Genomic DNA, 13,768 nt, shown 5'->3' on the forward strand with positions numbered 1-13,768 from the left:
TTATATTGGCAAGTTAATCACATACCCTTTGAAGGGAAGCCTATCTGTCTGTACAGTATAAAGAAATTACCACCTGGGTTACGTAATGAAATTGTAAAAGGATATTCTGGTGATTATGAAATAAGAAAGCAAAAATGGTTACAGCTGCAACAGAGATTTGCACGATTGTTCTTTATTTTCTGATTATATTTCTTTGTATAGTATGCAAATATTTTTCAGCCAGAATAGAGGGAATTAAGAGGTTTTTGATTGGTGGTATTGAGGTATAATTCTCTGTAAAATACAGATAACTACTTTAAGAGTACATGCGGTAAAGCAACCCAACAGTACAGTATATTCAGAAATTGATCAATTCTGAATACTTGGCTGCACAGGCTAGCAGGGTTGTTGGGTTTATAAAACCCACAAAGGTACTAGAGTACAGAGAAGTAAAGAAATCTCTAAAAAAAACAACAACAAATATTTAAAAACAAATATTTGACAGAGCAGGTTTCTCACTAGAGGGCGCACTAGATCCAGAAAAGTGGAAAAGGTTTCAAAACACAATAAAGCATGGATAAGCAGAAAAGGACATGCAGATATGGTTAACATGTGGTATACAGTATCATTAGAGATGAGAAAAGAGGGGATGCACACATAGTTACAGGTCTATTAGACATGACACCACCTTAAGTGGACCTGACGGCTCCATCACAGCAACCAGACAATAGAGCAGATACACCACCACCACTTCACAGTCAGAGAATGTAGCACCAAGGATGTATCCGCAATTAGAAACTCATTCAGTGACCCCAGTGGACGCAGGTAACACTCCATCAATCACTTTTCTAACCCACATACCTTGCTGAACCAAATTCCTGTTACATCAATGTGGTTTACAGTTATAGATCTAGCAAATGCTTTCTTTTCTGTACCAATAACTAACGATTCACAGAGAATGCTGGCTTTTACGCATGAAGGGACACAATACTGCTGGACCAGATTACCACAGGGAGGGGCCACCAGCCCTTCAGAATTCTCTGAAGCAATGTCAACTGTCTTACAAGGTTGGTTACCGCAATATCCTGAAACTACCCGACTATTGCAGTATGTTGATGACATGTTGATAGCTGCTGATAGTGAACAACAGTGTAAAGAAGAAACTGTTTCTCTACTAACCTTTTTGGCCCAGCAGGACTGCAGAGTGTCCAAATCCAAGCTCCAAGCAGCACCGAAGAAGGTTAATTTTCTTAGGACACTGCACTTCATAGGGCACTAAACATCTGACGCCACAAAGAGTACAAGCGATACAACAGGTAAAAACACCTTTCAGCGGCCAGACTCACTAAGTACGAGGTAACATTAAGTGCTTCACATGTCACAGTCAAACGGTGCACAGTATTAAATCCAGCAACATTGTTACCCCTAATGTATGAATCTCAAGAGGGGGGGGACTTATGCTGTGTCTGGAGGGGCTTCTGATGAGTTTGGAGGGGGGGGGGGGGGGGGGTTATTTAATAGACATAATAAATATATATATATATATATATATATATATATATATAATTAGTATATGCACAATTTTCTTTTAATGAAGGTGGAGATTGTTACTGTAATTGCCAGCAATGTGCGCAGCGCAATGTGCAAATGCCACATCACCGACAATTGAATCTCCCCCATGTTACTTTTTGAATAAATTAAGAAGTGTTGATAGTTTATTTTTATCAATTAACAAAATGCAAAGTGAATAAACAGAAGAGAAATCTGATTTAAATATTTGGTGTGCCCACCACTTACCTTCAAAACAGCATCAATTCTTCTAGGTACACTTGCACAGTTTTGAAGGAACTCGGCAGGGAGGTTGTTCCAAACATCTTGGAGAACTAACCACAGATCTGTGGATGTAGGTTACTCAAATCCTTCTGTCTCTCTTTATGTAATCCCAGACAGACTCGATGCTGATGATATGGCCCCCACAGAGCCCTGATCTCACTTCCAGGACTCTGTTCATCTTTACAATGATGATAGTTCTTCATGACATTGGTTGTACAGTATGTTATACTTGTCCTGCTGCAGAATAAATTTGGAGCCAATCAGACACCTCCCTGATGGTATTGCATGATGGATAAGTTGACAATTCCACATATAGAAGAGCGCAGGTTAAAGTGAAAATTATCTTATTATAATTTAGAATTAAATTAATATCAATAAAATCACCTATATAAACATATACAATAAACCCACTAAATGTGACAAGTACATACATAAAAATACATATTTCCAACATGTATAAATTCATCCAGCTTCATCCTACACATAAAATATTCATATTGTGTTTGTTCAAACACTAAAAATCTAGATCTCAATTCTTGTGGATAAATATAAATGCCGTTCCAAACTTTTTATTTTGATTAATCCGAGTGTTGGCCTCCTTCATGTTGTCGGATCTCGCGGGTTTTGGATTCCATAGGTACCTCCCCCCTCACCCCCCCCCCCCCAGGAGATCCAGCGCCATTGATCACACAGAAACAGGGGTAGCAGTGTTCTTGTCACTCTCCAGTCTCCAGTGATATTGCTCAGTGACATTGCTCACACAGAAACAGGGGTAGCAGTGTTCTTGTCACTCTCCAGTCTCCAGTGACATTGATCACACAGAAACAGGGGTAGCAGTGTTCTTGTCACTCTCCAGTCTCCAGTGATATTGCTCAGTGACATTGCTCACACAGAAACAGTGGTAGCAGTGTTCTTGTCACTCTCCAGTCTCCAGTGACATTGATCACACAGAAACAGGGGTAGCAGTGTTCTTGTCACTCTCCAGTCTCCAGTGACATTGCTCAATACCATTGATCACACAGAAACAGGGGTAGCAGTGTTCTTGTCACTGTCCAGTGACATTGCTCAGTGCCATTGCTCACACAGAAACAGGAGGGGTAGCAGTCTTCTTGTCACTCTCCAGTCTCCAGTGACATTGCTCAGTGCCATTGCTCACACAGAAACAGGAGGGGTAGCAGTGTTCTTGTCACTTGACAAAAATTGACTGGAAATGTCTGGAAATTAATGTCATTGAGGTTAATAATAATGTAGGAACAAAAAAAAGAGCTAAATTATGTGATTTTAGATAAAAATAAATAGGGATTTTAGAAAAAAAATGGGGATCCAAAGCCAGAACACACAAGGGCGGTTTTAACAAAACACGAAGTTAATCCAGATCCAAATCCAAAACACGGGGGTCAGTGAACATCTCTATTTCTAGCTGCATACACAGCCATCATCACTGTCACTCAGCACTTACACCCGACCTGTAAGGTGTAGAATACATATATCCCCCTGACTGTACTGTACTTACACATGAACACCTCTGATCTGTCTTTAGAAGCACAAGGAGCCACAACTGTTAGATACACACAGCTGAAATACTGCTGCAAGTTGTGATATTATAGCAGCGCAAATGCACCTTCTACCATCTCTAAATGACCTCTATGGGCTAGATTTACTAAGCTGCGGGTTTGAAAAAGTGGGGATGTTGCCTATAGCAACCAATCAGATTCTAGCTTTCATTTTGTAGAAGGTACTAAATAAATAAAAGCTAGAATCTGATTGGTTGCTATAGGCAACATCCTCACTTTTTCAAACCCACAGCTTCGTAAATCTAGCCCTAAGTCTTTACTTTTGTATTTAGGAGCTCGTACAGAAGTGTAGAAGAACAACACTAATAAAAAGCTTGAATGAAACCTTGTACTTTATCCTTTTATAGTTTTATTTGATATGTCTCATAGCTTTCCGGCAGCACAGTGTACTATGTACCTAATGAGCTTTTCCAGAAAACGCCATTATATTGTACATTGTACATTATATTGCACTGAGTGTAACGCTTCTGCTGCTGCAGGTAACATCTAATTAGCATAAAGCAAAGGGAACAGTTCAGAAAAAGCGTCCAATCACTTACGATATATATTCTGCTCTATTGGCGCCAAATCACTTCTAATCAGCTTTACAAATATAATTACAAGAAATTAATTACTACTACGGGAGACAAGATAATAATAACAGAACATTATATTTCCCATTTTGCCTAATTTCCCCCAGGTAATGCTTACAGAATAAAAATAGATTTGATTAAATTTCCACTGATATCCATATATGTCCCACACAAAGACTAGTAAGATAGTTTAATTATACTAAGAAATGAAAAAAAATTATTTCTCATTTAAAATGGTTCATTGTCATCATCTAAACACCCCAGCGATGCAGCACAACAAACCCTGGACACAGCAGCACAATGGACCTGTTGGTCACACAGAATTTTCAAACTTAGATTGATTTCAGACATACAAGTATTTAAATATTTTTATAATCAATTTATTTTTCTTTACAGATCATAAAGAAATGAAAGCGTTTTGGAACCAGTTATAAGGAAATGATGGGTGAAGAGAGATATATAGATGGATTAGCCTTAATGTGAATACAGCCACGGTAAGTAAATGTAAGGAACTTTTCTGCAACAAGTTTTTAGTAGTTTAGTTTTTAAATGCAAAATTTGTTCAAAATTTTACGGACAATTCTGCACTATAAGATGTAATATTTTGATGACTACATATTCTATATCTACTTGTTAATGACTAGTGAATGAAAATATTGTTCGGAACGTAATATATTTATTTCTACAGATAACAGATGAAAATATGTCTTTATGACATAACACAGGTTCCATCACCGGAATCCTAAAATAGAACTGGCATATTTTGGAGTGATGCTATAGGGCCTTCCTTTACCAAAAAAGATGTAAGTGTTTATCATTTATAACTTATATGACTGAAATTTAATAAGAAATTCCATTTCTATAATAGTTTATTTTAATAACACTGTTCATTTATTTTGCAAGGTGTATGGAATACTTTACAGATATTGAATATTTTTATACTTTGAACTATTGACTATAAAAAATTAGTGTGTGTTATATTATATGTATATGTCCATATTTTTGTATACGGCATTATTTGTGTGCACAACATTAAGTTGAAGAAAACATATCCGTATTCAGTCGAAGTACATTCACTGTTAAGGACAAGGATATATATGTATATGTGTGTGTTTATGTTTACAAGCAAGAATGTGAGTTTTAACTAATTAATTAAATCAATTATGTATATACCTGTCCATAAGATATTTAATATGAAACAATGGCTGTTTTATTGTTTTTCATTAATATTGATGATAATAAATAGCTTAAAACACTTGTAATACATTTATAAACATTTCACAAAACTACAACATAAAAATATTATGGAATGATAAAGGATAAAGAACACGAAAACACACAACTATAATATTCAGTTTATTGATATTATAAGATATAAACATGAATGAATAAATAACCAAATAATACATTTTTGGATGCTTCACTTGATAATATGTATTTTGTTATTGAAAAAAACATTAAAGAGCCTGTGGTTTGGAATATTTTAAGGCTTTATTAAGCTATAACCTTTTTAATTGCAGAGTTTTATTGTCTGGCAAATAATCCTTGCCGGAATTTATTATGTCAACATTTTAACATTAACATTGTCTCCAAAATATTCCACGTCAATGTTTTCATTGCGTCAGAACTATGTCTGTTTACATTTAGCCCTTGTAGGCTCTATTGTGTCGGGATTTCTTCTGTCTGAGATTTCACGGCTGGAAATTCGTACCCAACCCCTTCCCGTTGGTCCACGCGGTCATACCCTCCCTAGGCTGCATTTCTCTCTTTCTCCAGCATTATATTAGTAACTTTATTGTATTTTTTTTTTATCACTAACATTCAGATTTCATGTACACCCAGCGTGGTCTCCTACAGATGGTTGGAGCTTCCTTTAGGTTCTCCTACGTCTTGATAGAGGTTATTGCTATGAAATACCGCTCATATATACTCATGTATTTCTTTTCTACCAGTAGATTAATAAAATAGATCAATCTTGACCTTCACCCTAAAGGTTGAAGTGAAAAATTTGAACTGGATTTTGGGCAATGAGTAATAATACTAGTTACTATGTTAAGGTTCTTTTACATTTAATGTATCTATTATCATTTTTATTGTATTTTTACAATTAATTTATACTACTTTCTTCACATTGTCATATGGAGTAATCTATGTTAGTATAATAAGTTATATTACATTTTTGTGCCTTGTACTTTATTATAGTTTAACAACCAACCTACAGGAATAGACTTTTTTCTTTTGGTTGTTAGATAGTGGTATTGTACTCTGAGGTGCGCCACCTATAGGTAATGATAAGCATCAGTCAATGTATAACACATATCGGTGTTAGTGGAGTATTAGTGCATAGTAATAATGTACAGTACTATATAGGTATTTACTCACTGTACTGCGCTAGGAACAGCACATGAAGTATATCCTTATACAGAGTGTTTCCTATCTCACAGTACTGGGCTATGTTATGTGTTATTCCAGAGAAGGAGAACACGTGGGATTATTTTTCAACAAGAAATAAAATAAACAATAAAAAGTTTTATACTCTCAGAAACTAAGTGATACTTCTGTTAGTAATAAATATTGAAGAAAATAGCTTATCTGATATGTCAACATTTTGGATAAAAACGTTTTAGAATCCAGCCCCTGTATCTTTGAGCCTGACTATTATTTGTTATATTAAAAAAAGAAAAAAAAACAACAGAAACCAGTGAAACCACATTTTTATTTAATTGTAAACAACTTTTCTAACCACACCACATAACAAACCGTGTCTCACCTAATGTGTCTACTATGATCTACAAACAGCTATGGACGGGACTCAGTCTCTTACAGTGATAAACATTGTGTGCACTTTATCTCATCCATAGTCAGTTTATAATAAAAAAAATGTAACATATATTTGGCTAAAGAAGTCAGAAACTATCAGTAAACATGACATCTTTCATTATACGATAATGAAATTACTATGTACGTTTGCTAGACGCTGCATTGTGTCAGCTTGGAAGTTGGAATAATATCTCCAGGTCCGGTCTGAGTGAGAAGCAACCACACACATGAATGGTCTCAGGATGCTTTACTGTTGGCATGACAGAAGACTGATGGTAGCGCTCACCTTTCCTTCTCCGGACAAGCGTTTTTCCAGATGCCCAAATAATCTAAAAGGGGATTCGTAAGAGAAAATGACTTTACCCCAGTCCTCAGCAGTCCAATCCCTGTCCTTTTTGCAGAATAGCAGTCTGTCCTTGACGTTTTTTCTGGAAAGAAGTGGCTTCTTTGTTGGCTCTCGACACCAGGCCATCCTCCGAAAGTCTTCACAACTATTAAACCTCTCAGCACAACTGTCATGTAAGTGTTAGGGCTCACGACCATCAAGATGAGCTTTTAGAACAGTTTAAAGTAGAGGTCTTCACCTTCAGCAGCTGTCTTTCCAGTAGAGCTTTATATGTGTCCCTTAGATAGGTGCCGGCATTGTGACTTTTCTTTATGAACTGCAGTTGGACTTGTTCCCATTCAGAGACACTACTTTCACACAGGTGTTCTTGGTTACCTGATTTGGACCTCCTCACCGATTCTCATTGGCTCTGGAGTATTATTTAAACTACCAAGGATTCCTGGCTCATTGCCTGTTCTTCGTGTTACTCAGCTTGCCTTGCTCCTGGTTACCATTACTTGTTCCTCTGTTTTGGCCTCCTGAGTCTATTGCTGCTGTTACCTACTGGGTGAACTTTTCTATATTCATCAGTGCACCTGGTACCTGTAGTTCTACGCTGTATGCTGAATCTACCATTGCTGTTACTGTTACCTGCTGGCTGGACTCCCGCTGATTACATCATTGCATCTGGTACCTGTAGTTCTACGCTGTATGCTGAATCTACCATTGCTGTTACCTGCTGGCTGGACTCCCGCTGATTACATCATTGCATCTGGTACCTGTAGTTCCACGCTGTATGCTGAATCTACCATTGTGGTTACCTGCTGGCTGGACTCCCGCTGATTACATCATTGCATCTGGTACCTGTAGTCCTATGTTGGTCCGCTGAACTTCGCTGCTGTCAAGTCTACGGATTGAAACATCTTTCGTGAGTTGATTGCTGCATACTCGGGTTGATTCTGTGCACCTGTTGCTGTATGTTAATGCTGGCTCCTGTTAAAGACTTTGCTGTGATTCCGCTCGCTGTACTGCTGCGGCTGCGCTCCATGGTGAGCTTGCCTTAAAGTTACTACAGTTGAACTTCTTCTTGTGTACTTAAAGATATTTCTTTATTGGATTATTGCTGGAAGATATTGGCCCTATGGGGCGGCACGCGGCTTGGATTCTTAGCTTTCCATTGCTTCTAAGTAACGGACTGTTTTGCTCTCTGCTCCATTTAATCAAGTGGGATTGATATCAGTATATTGTCCTGAGAATTATCATGATACCTGTAACCACCTGCTACGTGGAATATATTATCATTCTTTCGGGACATTTATTGACATCAGTAATCCACCTTCATCTGCCGTGTGTTACATCTCCGGATTCACGTGTCCTCTATTTGTCATTTTTATGTCTGGACTATTACTTGCTCCTCCCATACAGTTGCTAAGAGTTACTAGCAATTGAAATATATATTGTGAATTGATTTCTACCTGTATCCCATTGCCGTGTGTGCTTTACTTATGTTATATATATTCTTCCATTGCCATTATACCATCAGCCTATATATCTATTGTATCATCAAGCAATTTATTCTTTCATTTTATTATCATCTCCAGTGTCTTATTACTACTGTTATTCAATCTGTGTGTTGCCTCCATTATCCTCTGTCACTCCAGGAGTAAGATCTCTACAAGACAGAGGCAAAGGGATCGATAAAAAACTATTCAAATGGTGACACTATACTCACAGGTACTCAGATGCCCCCAGGTCTTAAGCTCAGAGTAGTAAAAGCTCATCAGTGATGACCGTAGCACAGATGGAACCGGAGGCACCAGCCCAGACTGGAACGGGTGATCAGTAGCAGGCCGAGGTCAGAGGTCTGTAGGGAAACAACAAAGTCCCGAAAACAAGCCAAAAGATCAGGGTCACAGGCAAATAGGCAAAGTCCAGAATACAAGCCAAAAGGTCAGGGTCACAGGCAAACAGGCAAAGTCCAGAATACAAGCCAAAAGGTCAGGGTCACAGGCAAACAGGCAAAGTCCAAGGTACTACAGGCAAAAGGTCACAACGAAAGATCAGGCAGGCAGGAATCCAACAGCAGGTCAGCAACAAAAGGACTGGAAACACTATAACCGGCAGGGAGGTCCAGTCCTCCCTACTTTAAATACCCAGAGCAGCCAATAAGAACAGGGTAGCCCAACCTGACCAATCAGCAACAGGAGGCTGATAATAAATAATTTCCTAATGCGCACGTGCCCGGCCAATCTCTCCGGCTGGACGCAGAGTTTTGACAGCTCCGCGTCCGACCGTGCCGGGCTGGAATCCATGAGTGACGTTCTGGTGGTCAAGGAGACAGCCGGGACGCAGAGGAGAGTGAGCCGCAGCGGCTACGGACACAGCCGCGGCTCATAAAATTAAGATGACTATCAGGCATGTACAAAATGAAAGCTTATATACTGATTAAGATACTTTTACTTAACCCCAATAACTGGTGGATATAGTGTTACATTACAGTGTAAATTTAGAAGAAAATGAAAATATGAACACTGGAAATGACATATTAATAACTTCAGCCGAATGAAGTAATTCATTACTCAAAATACACTTTTCTATGAGCTCATGTATTCATAAGCTGACTTAGTTGTTTATTTTATTTTTTTTTCAATATTTCACTAAAACACCACCCGTCATCATCAAGTTGTTGCTGATGGTTGGCATATCTACTGCATCATAATAGACTTAAAGTGTATCATGTGTCTAAAACGTACCTGTAAACCACAGAGGCATATAACACTGTATGCCGAGTTACACATATCACATTAAGATACATGCAGGTTAGCATAAACACATTGTGACATTTATTTCAGACATATTTTACGGCTACATTTTGCCCGCAAATTCATCCAACTTTACCTGGGGCCCAATGTTCATATATATTCTAGCAAAAACATGTAACTCCCTTTGAGTGTTTAGAAAATGATGATACATGATATCACTAGCTATAAAACATGTCAGTCATAATTACTGACATGTTCTGGCTCACGCTATAATGTAAGATGTACAATACAAGCTCTGAGGATGAGTGAATAAAGGAGTAAAATGACAAGTGCAGATTAAATAACAGTTGTCACAGCGCTACTGCGCTTACATGACCTATTTGCCTGCAGCTCCCGGCTTTCTATCTGCACATCCGCCCCTGCTGTACTGCGTAGAGGGTAATAGTGTGACAGTGGTGTCGGAGACTGCACGGAGGTACAGTGTCTTATAAGTGTCTACCCTGCTGAGATTTGATAAATACATGTACTACACAGATGTGTAGATGTGTAGTACATAGCCTCTCTAAGACAGTTTACCTGTATTCCACAATAGTGCCTGCTGCATTCATCTGTTTAAGCCTGAAGGTACATGTAACTGGATCACTTATAAATAACTTATAGTATAAATTTATTTAAAGGAAATAGCCCAGGGCACTTATTTATATCATTGGAATGTACTGATTTTACTATATCGTATGGCACTTTGTATGGAATGGCATGCATTTCTGAGGTATTCATTTCTGATGCAATAACCATTTGTTGAGGAAGTGTTTTGTGTATTTTGGTAGAGGAAATGTCTTGTTTGGAGATTTCCTCTAGCAATGTTACAAAACCCCAATTAGGCATATGTGAGGAGGGAGTCTGTTTTGCGGATAGCAGGAAATTCTAAACAAGTCTATTCAATGTGAGTGACCAACACTTGGATGCACGGCAGGGAACTGTTGCCTGTATCCTGGTTAAAGTGACAGGAAATCTCCGATCAATGGGATTCAGGGTATCGCAGAAAAGTGTAAATTTTGTTAAGTATAAATTGCATTTAAATCAATGTTTGGGTAAACATATTGCATCCTGTTACTAAAAATAACTTAGGGGGCTGGCTACCCTGTGAGGTTGTGTCCAAAACTATATAAAACAGCACTGGTTTGTACTGAATGCATCATTATTGTACCATCTATGCTTCTGGAAAGACTAGTACCACAAACTGGCGTGTGAACTGTCCTTCTTAGGCAGGGCCAGTGCTAGGGTCCTTGGCGCACTAGGCTCAATTTCAAAATACCCCCCCAGCACACTGCCCCCCCCCCCCGGGTCTCAATGCGCCCCCCCGGGTCTAAATGTTCCCCTCCCCTCTCTTTCCTTACCTTAAAGATGACTCCATAAAGATGCTCCTCGCTGCTGGGTCCCGTCCCTCACTGACACTGACGGGCCGTGATGATGATAATATCATGCCCGACAGTCAGTGAGGGGAGGGGGAGTAGAGGAGAGGAGTCGGAGGGACGTTCCACCCCATCAGCTGTTGGAGGGGAGGGTGGCGGTCACGATCCATGGCCCCTCGCCTCTCCCTGTGGATCTATCTGAAGCTGTGCGGCGGCCGCGGAAGGTATGCTCAGCGGTCGCCGCACCGTATTAAAGGACAACAGTATTAAAGTACAATACTTCTGTGGCGCCCACCAGAGCCCGTCGCCCTAGGCAACTGCCTAACCTTGCCTAATGGGAGTGCCGGGCCTGTTATTAGGACTACTGGAGCTGAATAAACATCACTTGCTTCAAAGATCTGCTTGACAACCTCTTCTATGCTGAAGTTCCTGTGACCTACAGATTAGACCCAACTCTAATCCGTTCCCGGGTGTTCTGAGGTTTGGACCCAGCTTTCCAGTACCACCACACTGCCCGCTACCCATCAGCTCTAGCCAGAGTGATAGGCCAGGGGGGAATCCATCCAGAGCAACCCTGATCCATAGCAAGTGGTCAGGGGTACCAGCCATGGTGTACCAGCAAGGGGGTATCCTAGCAGCGACAGTTACCCAGAAGGAACGTGGTTCTGCATGTGGGGCAGGAGTCCAGTGGTGGCAGCAGCTTTAGCCCCTCCTACTGTGGTTAGAGGGGGCAATTGGCATACAGGAATAGAACCGTAGCAAAGTAGGCCCAGCTGGTTCCCAGCAACAACAGACAGAGTGGCATAGGCGGTCCATCCTGTCACAGCATATATATCCTTTATCCTTTATCACAGTTACTTCAGTGTATCCTTTTATAATAAACCATCAACCTGGTTAAGTTATTAATGTGTAGCCTTTTAAAGATATATGCCTGTAGGCTCTGCCAGTAGCTTATGGGCCCAGCATCCCAAGTGTGAGGAACTTGTTGAATGGGATACACAACCTTTAAATCAGAGAAATAAAAATGTATATTCCAAGTGCAAACATGGGCTTTATGAAATTTAAAGGCTTAAAGAATTATTCCATGTGGAAATTTGTTATGGAGATGCAGTTAAAGCGTGAAAAATTGTTAAAGTGACCTAGGTGATGACCCAAACCCTGATGATGTGGATAGGGCCATTGGACCCATTGGCTTGCCTGTAGAAAATCACCTCTAATCTATCATAAAAGTGAAAACGCCAGCAAAAGACATGTGGGTTTGCACTGCATGGAGTGTAACGGGGTGAATGATTGGAAACAACACCACTTAGTGGAGAAAAAAAAGTGATGTTCAAGAAAAGGTAGTAATACTTGACATTCTCAAATGTGTCTGAGGCAGAGACTTTGAATCTCGACAAGCAACAGGAGACAAAAAGTTCTACAAGAAGCAATAAGGGCAAACCTCCAAGGAAATACTGTGATTAAAATGCAAACTTTGCATTCTCAGAGCCACAAAATTTCCAAGCAGCAACATCCAGTGATGGATGGGAATACTATAAACCAGCTGTAGATACAGAAATGACATCTTGAATAAGAACCAAACCTGGACTGTTGTCAATAGGCCAAGCCACCGTAAAACAATTAAAAACAAATGGATTTTCTGTAAATAGTTAAATAGAGATGGAATTGATTGCCTGTTTCAAGGCTTGCTTTGTAAGGGATTTACTCTGATGTCCAGAACTGATTACGGGGAAATCTTCTCACCTGTGGCAAGGTACAGTACACTTTGTTTAGTCATTGCTATGTCTACGTTGCATGATTTGTTGCTCCACCAGTTGACTCTGCTTTCCTAAATGGGGAATTAGTTGAGGAAATCTATATAACTCTCTGAGCATTATACTGAAAGCATGTTTCCGGAGGGAAACGTATATTTATTAAAGAAATCTCTGTATAGCTTGAAACAAACTGGCCAGAGTTGGTGCATCAAATTTTACACTATGTTGATTAACATGGACTTTGTACATTCAGAGACTATTCACTGTATATACCACAAAATGATACGTGGAAAGCTGTTCATCATTGTTGTATATGTGGATGAATTGTTGTTAGCAGGCCAGAAAAATCACATAGTGTAAAAAGTCTGTTGGTAAAAAAATTTAGATGGAAAGACTTGGGGCCTGATTCATTAAGGATCTTAAATGAAGACTTATCTTCTTTCAGTCTCCTGGACAAAACCATGTTACAATGCAAGGGGTGCAAATTAGTTTTCTGTTTTGCACACTAAGATCTGCTGGGAATAAGAATTTCACAGAATTTGAATGCTGGGGCTGTCGCCAACACTCTATGCTCCTAAAGTACAGGATGACAGATGCTAAACCAGTAAGTACCCCCATTGATTAAAATTCAAATTGACCAAAGATATGTCACCAACAAGTGAATCTGAAATAGAGGAGATGAAGGAAATCCCCTATCAGAATGTAATTGGAAGTTTGATGGATGCAAGTGTTGGAAC

The sequence above is a fragment of the Mixophyes fleayi genome, unplaced genomic scaffold, assembly GCF_038048845.1.
Source record: "Mixophyes fleayi isolate aMixFle1 unplaced genomic scaffold, aMixFle1.hap1 Scaffold_360, whole genome shotgun sequence".
Lineage (NCBI taxonomy): Eukaryota > Metazoa > Chordata > Amphibia > Anura > Limnodynastidae > Mixophyes > Mixophyes fleayi.